Source organism: Coregonus clupeaformis, chromosome 12, assembly GCF_020615455.1.
Source record: "Coregonus clupeaformis isolate EN_2021a chromosome 12, ASM2061545v1, whole genome shotgun sequence".
NCBI classification, from domain to species: domain Eukaryota; kingdom Metazoa; phylum Chordata; class Actinopteri; order Salmoniformes; family Salmonidae; genus Coregonus; species Coregonus clupeaformis.
In genome coordinates, this window is record NC_059203.1 from 44,069,017 (window position 1) to 44,081,513 (window position 12,497).

Here is a 12,497-nt window from a genome sequence, read left to right on the forward strand (position 1 = left end):
ATACCACTTTATGATTCTCATGGCACCACATGCAAGGCTCTTGTCAGACTGTTTCCTTCATTTTCCTGTATTGATGTATGATGGAGCGTGTGCTGTTTCCATGGCAGGGAGGGGAGCTCTCCCTTTGAGCAGCACAGGGGCATTCACACACCAGTCATTTATCACTCTGACAGTGGAAAACAAGTTCACTAAACATAGGGACAATAATGGGGAGAGAGAGAGAAGAGGAGAGAGAGAGAGAAGAGAGAGAGAGAGAGAGAGAGAGAGAGAGAGAGAGAGAGAGAGAGAGAGAGAGAGAGAGATTTCTGTGATTGAATTAGCCTGGAACAAGTAAAAAATGTAAATTCAACAAATATGCATCACCCACACAAGAGAGCATTTCCATATTCAAGCAATGCCATTTCAAATGATCCACGATCCATGTCATCACATTGAAACTCATGCAGTATATAGGGCCTAATCATATTCCTCATTAAAACACCATAAGATTAATAATCATTTTTGTAGTGCATATACTCATCTACCCAATGCGTCTTAGATAATGCAGTTGAACTGGGAGGTAAGCTCTATTAGGAGATCAGTCTGAAATCATACTGTCAATTTTACACGTCTCATGGGCCATTCTGTGGGTGTAATTGTACAGTAGAACCTGTCTGCTGGGGACTAATAATACCTGCTGCTGACAGTAGGGTGTCAATGTCTCTCCTGGAATGCTAAACGGAACGGAGAAGCAGGATGTGTTTGTGTGTGTGTGTGTAGAGAGAGAGAGTGTCACGTTTCAGGAGAAGACCCAGATGCAGACAGTATCAAATTAACAAAAGTTTATTACAAATACAGGGGGCAGGCAAATGACAGGTCAAGGGTAGGCAGAGGTCAGTAATCCAGATAAGAGTCCAAAAGGTACGGAACGGCAGGGTCTCAGGGTCAGGGCAGGCAAAGGTCAATAATCCAGGGTGTTGTGACAAGGTACAGAATGGCAGGCAGGCTCAGGGTCAGGGCAGGCAGAATGGTCAAAACCAGGAAAACTAGAAAACAGGAACTTGAGAAAGACAGGAGCAAGGGGAAAAACGCTGGTAGGCTTGACGAAACAAAACGAACTGCCAACAGACAAACAGAGAACACAGGTATAAATACACTGGGGATAATGGGGAAGATAGGCAACACCTGGAGGGGGGTGGAGACAATCACAAAGACAGGTGAAACAGATCAGGGTGTGACAGAGAGAGAGAGAGAGAGAGAGAGAGAGAGAGAGAGAGAGAGAGAGAGAGAGAGAGAGAGAGAGAGAGAGAGAGAGAGAGAGAGAGAAAGAGGACACACAAACAACAGAGTCAGCATCGCATCCTTCTCTTTGAAATGTTAGCACCTCCCCAATACTTTTGAGTCTGAATTATTTAGATTTTTGTTAAAGGTAAGACACATTCAGTTAACTTTAGTTCAAGGCAAGCCGAGTCCATCAGTATCACAGTGATTTATCTATCTCTTTTGACAAGTGTCAGTTTTATGATGCATCTTTAATAACTGAGCATCTGGTACGTGACAGAGAGCCTTGAGCTCATACCAGAGAAAGAGCCTGGGAAAAACAGCAGTCTGGTCTGGACAGACTACAGATGGCTGAAAGAATGCTTCTGAATCTCTATTACTGTATAATAGAGCATGCACTTACATTTAAATTGAGTTATCTCCCTCTATTGAGCAATTTAGGGGTGACTGCCTGCAATAAAAGCTGGGCTCCCTGCTTGTGCCCCGCATGTGCCATCAAACCCCTGCAACTGATCCAGAACGCTGCAGCCCGCATGGTGTTCAACCTTTCCCATGTCACCCCTCTCCTCCGCACACTCCACTAGCTTCCAGTCGAAGCTCACATCCACTACAATACCATGGTACTTGCCTATGGAGCAGCAAGAGGAACTGCCCCTTCCTACCTTCAGGCACTGCTCAAACCCTACACCCAAACCCGAGCACTCTGTTCTGACATATCTGATCTCTTGGCCCTCCCACCCCTACGGGAGGGCAGCTCCTGCTCAGCCCAGTCCAAGCTCTTCTCTGTCCTGGCACCCCAATGGTGGAACCAGCTTCCCCCTGAAGCTAGGACAGCAGAGTCCCTGCACAGCTTCCGAAAACATCTGAAACCCTACCTCTTCAAAGAATATCTTAAATAATCCCACTGCATCCCACCCCCCAAAAAAGAAGCCTTTCGTGAACTAACACTCGCACTTTACTCTTTTCTTTCTTAATAGCTCTGACTTTGCTGATAGCTACTTTATTGAGGAAAAATGAACCTGCTATGACTGTGATATGTGGTTGTCCCACCCAGCTATCTGAAGATGAATGCACTAACTGTAAGTCGTTCTGGATAAGAGCATCTGCTAAATGACTCAAATGTAAATAAAACAACACATGTTCCTGTATGCTCCACAGTAACAGCAAATACAGGAAGTACTGTATTGGAATATAATGAGAGTGTCATGCATCAAATGAGGCCTTGAAATTCAGGCAAGCCTGAGGGAAAGGGTCACGTGGAGGTAAGGTAATTCACGTAAAAATAGACATTCAAATCAAATCAAATCAACGCTACGACACAATAATGATCATATGACAGTGTAAGCCCATAATTTCATTCTCATCATAGTTCATTTTACATTCTCCTGCCCCTGTCCTGACACATCTATGAGATCCAACACTGGGCTTTTGTGAGGAATGCTGTCAGGAAATAATATGATGTTCTTTGATAGAACAAATATAGCAGATGGGGTGGTGATGCCCTGAGCCTGAGCCCAAGTGCCCAACACCTCCCTGGCCTGGCTTGGCCTGGGTTTGCACCCAATTCAAATGACTTCCTGCAGAGCAAAGAGACCAGTAATCAGATTAACTGAGGACTTGGGGAGTAAAACATAACATGTTGTTTTCCTCATGAACTCTGAGACCCCAAGACTTTCCCAGCCGTCAGCCATCCTCTTCAACGTCTGCCATTGTCCCTGATCTCCTGTCCAGGTCCTGTTCTGGGCTTGGATCACTGGGGAGAAAACCCATTTACTGACAAATTAAATCACTTCTCTAATGTATCTGAGTCATTGTCACATAGAGAGAAAACAATTGTACATTGATCCTGGAATTCAATTAGTGGTTGGGACTTGGGACAAAATAATACTACATTTAATTGTATTTTTCTTTTGTGATTTTTCATGGGCTGGAGCTGCATGTATAACATTGTTGACTGTGTTTGTTATGGCTGTTTTGTGATGTTCTTTTTTTATGTTGAGGGAAAACTCAATGCAAATATAATCACCAAAAAATTAAACATTATACACTGTTGGCCTAAATGGAACATCAGCTCTGTGCCAATAAACAGCTGTAAGGTTAACCATGTATGAACTCTGTCCTGCTCTGTACCTGACACCTTGGGCTCTATTTTCACCTGGCTCTAAGGTGGCAGTAGTGTCAAATGCACACTCTGCTATTTTCCAACACTTGCACCAGGGTTGGTAATTTACCTGTCTAACATCAGCTCGCTAGCGCTGAGGTGGGAGGGGTGGAAATATTTGAGGTGTGTCCTTAAAAACATGCATCAAACTGCCAATTTTGGGCAGCGCAACTGGAGATATTTAAGACCGACTAAAAGCTGGTCTTAGCAGTTGGTTAGGGTATCAATTTTGACATGGCAGTAGCCTAATCAGTGGCATATCATCAATGTTTTATTAAAATATCACCTTTGAGAGCAACAAAACAGTCAACAGACATTCCCCTTTCTTCTGTGTATTATTTGCGTCCAGCTTCTTTGAAAGGTTTGGACTCATTAGGCTATGTGCGATGCCCATTGAATGAAAGGTAAGTGACTGTAGGAACCCTGTTTGGGAACATCAAGTCATAAAAAAAATACTGTTCATTGTTTTCCGTTGATCATTTTGTTTTAAAAAAAGACATCTTCCACTTTCCTCTGTTGGACCGAATTGTGTGAATTCCAATTCATCGCTGTCCGTGGTGCTGAATTCGAAATTTGAATGCAATGTATAGACTAATATTTCCATGTTGAAGCCAATTACGTATTTAATGTAAAAAATAAAACTAGGCTACATGTTTGTTATAACTAGGCTTATTGTAAAGTACTGTATACTATTTAATAAACTATATTCAATGGATAGGATAAACATCCATTCCTCCTGCTGAAGAGCCCTTAGGCCTACATGTGCACACAGTGCCTTATGCTCATGGAATGAGAGATACAATTTAAGATATCATGCTTCTTTCCGCATCTTATTTAGGAATATTGTTGTTGTGTAAAAAAAAAAGTTTTGCTTGTTTTTCATTTAATTTGATTAAAAGACAAACGTATTAGAATGATTCACCCTCCATGTATGTCACGCTCGTCGGTAAGAGATGAGGACCAAGGCGCAGCGTTGCAGACGAACATACTCTTTATTAGCGATATTATACGACAAAATAAACAAAACGATAACGTGACAGTTCACGGTCTAACACAAACCAACTCGAAACAAGATCCCACAACTAATGTGGGAAAACAGCCTCTATAAGTATGGCTCCCAATCAGAGACAACCAGCCACAGCTGACACTCGTTGCCTCTGATTGGGAACCACTCTGGCCAACACAGAAATACCATACCTAGACTCCCGACATAGAAAAACACATAGATCTACACACCCTGGCTCAACATAACAGTGTCCCCAGAGCCAGGGCGTGACAGTACCCCCCCCTAAAGGCGCGGACTCCGACCGCGTCAACCAAATACCACAGGGGAGGGACCGGGTGGGCACTCCGCCTAGGCGGCGGATCCGGCTCCGGGCCTGATCCCCGCTCCCTCTCCAACCCCCCAAAGTACCCCTGGTCCGGTCTGACCCCGCTGGCCGGAGCTGGACTGCACACTGGTGGAAGCGGATTGCTCTAGCTCCGGCGTGAAGCATCTGACCGGTGCGGACCAGGCACCGGTGGAACAGGCACGGGACGTGCGGACTGGCAACGCACACCACTGGCTTGGTGGGGGAACGAGGCAGGGCCGTGCGGACTGGCGACGCACACCACTGGCTTGGTGTGAGGAGCAGGAGCGGGCCGAACCGGGCTGGCGACGCACACCATTGGCTTGGTGCGGGAAGCAGGAGCGGGCCGGACCGGGCTGACGATGCGCACCCCTGGCTTGTGCGTGGAGCAGGAACGGACGGACCGGGCTGACGATGCGCAACCCTGGCTTAGTGCATGGAGCAGCAACGGGCGGGCCGGGCTGACGATACGCACCCCTGGCTTGGTGCGTGGAGCAGGAACGGGCTGGACGGGCTGACGACTCGCACCCCTGGCTTGGTGCGCAGTGGCAGGAACAGGCGGACCGGGCTGGCGACGCGCACCATAGGCTTGGTGCGGGGAGCAGGAACAGGCCGGGCCGGGCTGGCGGCGCACCATAGGCTTGGTGCGGGGAGCAGGAACAGGCCGGGCCGGAGCTGGCGACCGCACCGAGGCTTGGTGCGAGTGGCAGGAACAGGCCGGGCTGGGCTGGCGACGCGCACCATAGGCTTGGTGCGGAGAGCAGGAACAGGCCGGGCTGGCGACGCGCACCGTAGGCTTGGTGCGAGGGGCAGGAACAGACCGGACCGTACTGGGGACACACACTACTGGCCCTACACCGGGATCTGGAACGGGCCGGACCGGACTGGTAACACACCCCAGTACCTCTCGCCGTGCCTCTACACCTTCCTTCCCTTCTTTGACCAGTGGCCCCCGTAACCTGGCGGCCTCCTCTGCCAACCCGCTGGACCGCTCTATCGCGGCCTCCTGCTGCCCCGACGTCCACGTCGTGAGCCCCCCCCTAAAAAATTTCTGGGGGTCTCTCTTCCCCGTGGGCCAGGCCTCTATAGTTCTCGCCCAACTCTCGCTCTTCTGCTTCCAACTCCAGCCCTTCTGCTCTTCATTAGGCTTGACCCAGTCGAGGTTGCCACGGAGATCTGCTAGCGACTCCCCTGGCGATGGCTCCTGGACACGCTGCTTGGTCCAGTTTTGGTGGGATCTTCTGTCACGCTCGTCGGTAAGAGATGAGGACCAAGGCGCAGCGTTGCAGACGAACATACTCTTTATTAGCGATATTATATGACAAAATAAACAAAACAATAACGTGACAGTTCACGGTCTAACACAAACCAACTCGAAACAAGATCCCACAACTAATGTGGGAAAACAGCCTCTATAAGTATGGCTCCCAATCAGAGACAACCAGCCACAGCTGACACTCGTTGCCTCTGATTGGGAACCACTCTGGCCAACACAGAAATACCATACCTAGACTCCCGACATAGAAAAACACATAGATCTACACACCCTGGCTCAACATAACAGTGTCCCCAGAGCCAGGGCGTGACAATGTAGCTTCATGGTGAGAACGTCCATGGCTCTCATGCAATGCAGTTTAGGAGCCGTCTACTATTTCTGGAGAAGTGCAATCTGTAAGATGGTTCCATTATGTTTATAAAACATGACATTTGGGAGCAGTAGGCCTATAATAATGGTGAGTGGACATTCCCCCTTTCTCTTTATATTGGATCTTTGTCTAGCTCCTGTGAAAAGTTTCAATGCATTCGCAAAACCCTCCAGTCTAAGTTGACTTAAAATTACAACATATGCATGCCCACAGGGAGCAGTTATGGTGCCTGTAACTATATTTAGACATAGTCTAATTTGATTAGCCTAGAATTATTATTGATGAGCCTTTATCAATAGTGCATTTCTTGCTTATTGACAATGTTTGGCTGAGACATAATGCAATTTACAGCAGGCCTAGCCCCTACAGTGGGGAAAAAAGTATTTAGTCAGCCACCAATTGTGCAAGTTCTCCCACTTAAAAAGATGAGAGAGGCCTGTAATTTTCATCATAGGTACACGTCAACTATGACAGACAAAATGAAAAAAATCCAGAAAATCACATTGTAGGATTTTTAATGAATTTATTTGCAAATTATGGTGGAAAATAAGTATTTGGTCACCTACAAACAAGCAAGATTTCTGGCTCTCACAGACCTGTAACTTCTTCTTTAAGAGGCTCCTCTGTCCTCCACTCGTTACCTGTATTAATGGCACCTGTTTGAACTTGTTATCAGTATAAAAGACACCTGTCCACAACCTCAAACAGTCACACTCCAAACTCCACTATGGCCAAGACCAAAGAGCTGTCAAAGGACACCAGAAACACAATTGTAGACCTGCACCAGGCTGGGAAGACTGAATCTGCAATAGGTAAGCAGCTTGGTTTGAAGAAATCAACTGTGGGAGCAATTATTAGGAAATGGAAGACATACAAGACCACTGATAATCTCCCTCGATCTGGGGCTCCACGCAAGATCTCACCCCGTGGGGTCAAAATGATCACAAGAACGGTGAGCAAAAATCCCAGAACCACACGGGGGACCTAGTGAATGACCTGCAGAGAGCTGGGACCAAAGTAACAAAGCCTACCATCAGTAACACACTACGCCGCCAGGGACTCAAATCCTGCAGTGCCAGACGTGTCCCCCTGCTTAAGCCAGTACATGTCCAGGCCCGTCTGAAGTTTGCTAGAGTGCATTTGGATGATCCAGAAGAGGATTGGGAGAATGTCATATGGTCAGATGAAACCAAAATAGAACTTTTTGGTAAAAACTCAACTCGTCGTGTTTGGAGGACAAAGAATGCTGAGTTGCATCCAAAGAACACCATACCTACTGTGAAGCATGGGGGTGGAAACATCATGCTTTGGGGTTTTTCTGCAAAGGGACCAGGACGACTGATCCGTGTAAAGGAAAGAATGAATGGGGCCATGTATCGTGAGATTTTGAGTGAAAACCTCCTTCCATCAGCAAGGGCATTGAAGATGAAACGTGGCTGGGTCTTTCAGCATGACAATAATCCCAAACACACCGCCCGGGCAACGAAGGAGTGGCTTCAGTAAGAAGCATTTCAAGGTCCTGGAGTGGCTAGCCAGTCTCCAGATCTCAACCCCATAGAAAATCTTTGGAGGGAGTTGAAAGTCCGTGTTGCCCAGCGACAGCCACAAAACATCACTGCTCTAGAGGAGATCTGCATGGAGGAATGGGCCAAAATACCAGCAACAGTGTGTGAAAACCTTATGAAGACTTACAGAAAACGTTTGACCTGTGTCATTGCCAACAAAGGGTATATAACAAAGTATTGAGAAACTTTTGTTATTGACCAAATATTTATTTTCCACCTTAATTTGAAAATAAATTCATTAAAAATCCTACAATGTGATTTTCTGGATATCTCATTTTGTCTGTCATAGTTGACGTGTACCTATGATGAAAATTACAGGCCTCTCTCATCTTTTTAAGTGGGAGAACTTGCACAATTGGTGGCTGACTAAATACTTTTTTTCCCCACTGTATATCAGTGCGGGTATATTTAACATATTTCCATAGGCCTATTGAAGCCATGCAATTACTTAGAACAATGTAGACTTCAATCAGGCTATTAAACAAACTAGGCTATAACGGACTAACATTTGAATTGGAGTTGATAAAAACGCAATACATGAAGCATGTTCTGATTGGCCAGTGTAGGGTCAAGCCCTTTCGCGCCACCGCCAGCTACTGCGCCCATAATTCCCACTGTGAAAATATAAAAAATATTTCTGACACACCCCCAGACCTATAGCCCACTAGCCCGCCAGCACTAAGATTTACCATTGCATGTGGTTTGTTAAAACAGAGCCCCTTAAGTTAATTATTAGCTGTGCAAAGGCAAACCGATACTTTTTATTTTATTGAAAAATGCCTTATCAGTTTATTATATTTTTTTACCAGTTTACTGTAACCCTGCAACTATTGATGCAGTACCCAACAACTATTGATGAGGGTTCAGGTGGGCCTTTGCGCTTCATCAAACAAAGGCCAAGGGTGTGCTAAACCACAATGACAAAAATCATGAGAATGCCTTACCAAGAAAAACTTCCAAAAGGACTAATTCCAGGTAGAAAGGAGTTAGAGCACTTAACAACAACAAAAGCAGAGATTGCTTTCTCTTCTTTCTTTCACGGGCTTAGACATGACAGGGACAGAACAAGGTGTGACAACTCCTGGGATCATGAATATTCATAAGTTATAATAGGACGTTCTGTGGCTGCTGGCATGACAAGGCACATCTGTACCAGTGGGATTTTCCTGGAAGAGGAAGGTGGAGAGAAAGGTGGAGAGGAGGGGGAGAATTGGCAAGAAAAACGTGTGACAAGGCTGAGTAAGGGCAAATCAACTGGTCTCAAAGTAGGATCGTTAGACAGTGAGTCTACATGTCATTCATACCAGGAACCATCTAGTGTCAGTCATCAGTAAGGGCCTCATCCCCAGACTGTATAAAATAAATAATACAAATACTGCTATATTGTATGCTATTTTTTAAATTATACTTTTATAATAATACAGTTGCTCAGAGAAATAGATTTTGTAAAAAAAGTAATAAAATAAATCAAAAAAATATAGGGGTCAAAATGATTGGCACCCCTGTTTTCAATACCGTAGCAACCTCCCCACTGAGCCTTTTTCTAAAATGTTTTATGAGATTGGAGAACACACTGAGAGGGATCTTAGAAGATCATCAAGGACAACAACCACCCGAGCCACTGCCTGTTCACCCCGCTATCATCCAGAAGGTAAGGTCAGTACAGGTGCATCAAAGCTGGGACTGAGAGACTGAAAAACAGCTTCTATCTCAAGGCCATCAGACTGTTAAATAGCCTTCACTAGCACATTTAACTGGCCACTTTAACAAATGGAACACTAGTCACTTTAATAATGTTTACATATCTTGCATTACTCATCTCATATGTATATACTGTATTCTATACTATTCTACTGTATCTTAGTCTATGCCGCTCTGACATTGCTCGTCCATATATTTATTTATGTATTCTTAATTCCGATGCTTTACTTAGATTTGTGTGTATTTGGGTATACGTGTCACGGTTTCGGCCGAGGCTGCCTCTCTCCCTTGTTCGGGCAGGCTTCGGCGTTCGTTGTCTCCGGAATACTAGCTGCCACCGTTGTATGTTTCATGTTCGTTTGCTTTTGTCTGTTTGTTGTCACACCTGTTCTCGTTTAGCGTAATTAGTGTCCTATAAGTTTCTCGTTGTGTTTGTCTAGTGTTGTGTGTTATTGATTTTGGTCAGTCGTGTGTAGGGCTTCATTTTGTATTTCGCTCGGTTGAGCTTCCCTCCACTGCGTTGGAGTATTACGCACCTGTTTTGTGCGCTTTCGTTTTGTTTCGCCTTCGTGCGTATTTTCGCCTTCGGGCAAGAGTTGGCTTATTTCCTTGTTGGAGATTACTAAAGTCTGTTGGACTATACTTCGGTGTCCTGCGTTTGATTCCACCTACACCCACCTACAGCACGCGTGACAGAATAACACACCCGAAATGGAATCAGCAGGAGCCGCAGCAGCCCAGACGACGCTGGAGGACCAGGTTCGGGAACAACGGGGACCAGATCCTGCAGATGGGGACCGCACTGCAGGAGGTGATCACCACCATCCGAGGCTGGGGAACGCCTCCACCACCACCCTCCCTGCCAGCACCATCGGCCAGTCCGCCCATTCCCGCACCGGAATCCCGAGGAGTCCGACTCTCGCTCCCGAGGGCCTACGATGGAACCGCGGCCGGGTGTCAGGGATTCCTTCTCCAGGTGGAGCTGTACCTGGCCACCGTGCACCCGGCGCCCTCGGGACATGAGAGCGTGTCCGCCCTGATCTCCTGCCTTTCCGGGGAAGGCATTGGAATGGGCCAACGCGGAGTGGAGGAGGATCGACGCGGACACCATCACGTACGACGAGTTCTCCCGCCGCTTCAGGGCGGTGTTTGACTCCATCCCCGGAGGGAAAGCGCGGGGGAGCGTCTGGTCTTCCTCCGGCAGGGGAGGAGGAGTGCCCAAGAGTTCGCCCTCGAATTCCGTGACTCTAGCGGCAGATGCAGGGTGGAATGATCGGGCTCTCGTCGATCACTACAGATGTAGTCTACGAGAGGACGTCCGTCGGGGAGCTGGCTTGTAGGGACACCAGCCTCTCGTTCGACCAGTTGGTCGACATGTCCATCAGGCTGGATAACCTACTAGCTACCCGCGGGACGTCCCGAGGGGGTCCGTCCATTTCACCCTCCAGCGCCTCCGAGCCGTGTCCCATGGAGCTCGGGGCGCTGGCGCTAGAGAGAGGAGGGGTCGGCTTACTAGGGGGTCCATCCCCTGCACCAACTGTGGTCGGGGAGGACACACCGCGGCTAGGTGCTGGGGATGGCCTCCTAGGGGAGAGGACGACAGGTCCCGCACTGGGGATTCCTTCCAGGTGAGTAGGCGCCCCCACTCACCCAGAGCTCTCTGTTGCACATTTTTGTATACCTGTGAGTTTTCCACAGGTAGCACCTCATTCCCAGCATAAGGCGCTGGTAGATTCAGGCGCGGCTGGGAATTTTGTTGATAAGAAGTTTTGTTTAGCCTTAGGGATTCCCCTTCTTCCTGTTGATGTCCCTTTCCCCGTTCATGCCCTAGATAGCCGTCCGTTGGGTGCGGGCTTGATCAGGGAGGTCACTGCGCCACTTAGGATGTGTGCGCAGGGGGGTCATCAGGAGATGATTCAGCTATTTCTGATTGACTCTCCTGCGTATCCGGTGGTGCTGGGCATGCCCTGGTTGAGTACCCATAACCCATTTATTTCGTGGCAGGAGAGGGCTCTGATGGAGTGGTCTGCCCAGTGTGTGGGTCGATGTTTGGGCGTTTCCGTAGGGGCTACCTCGGTGGAGAGTCCAAACCAGGTGCCCGCATTGCACGTTCCCCCCGAGTATGGGGATTTGGCCATCGCGTTTAGCAAGTCGAGGGCGAGCGGTTGCCGCCCCATAGGCAGGGAGATTGTGCGATAGACCTCCAGGCAGGAGCTGCGCTCCCACGGAGCCATGTGTATCCTCTGTCTCAGGAGGAGAAGAAAGCTATGGAAACTTACATAGACGAATCTCTGAGACAAGGATACATACGGCCTTCCACTTCCCCTGCGTCCTCGAGTTTCTTTTTGTGAAGAAGAAGGATGGGGTTTACGCCCGTGCACGATTACCGTGGTCTCAATCAGATCACGGTGAAGTACAGTTATCCACTCCCGCTGATTGCGACCATGACTGAGTCCTTGCATGGGGCGCGTTTCTTCACTAAATTAGATCTCAGGAGCGCGTACAACTAGTGCGCATCAGGAGGGCGATGAATGGAAGACAGCCTTTAGTACCACCTCGGGCCATTACGAGTATCTTGTCATGCCATACGGGTTGATGAACGCTCCGTCAGTTTTCCAATCATTCGTGGATGAGATCTTCAGGGACATGCAGGGGCAGGGGGTCGTGGTGTACATAGATGACATTCTCGTGTACTCGCCTACCCGTGTCGAGCATGTGGCCCTGGTGCGCAGAGTGTTGCGGAGGCTGGTGGAGCACGACCTGTATGTTAAGGCAGAGAAGTGTCTGTTTTTCCAGGAGTCGGTCTCCTTTTTGG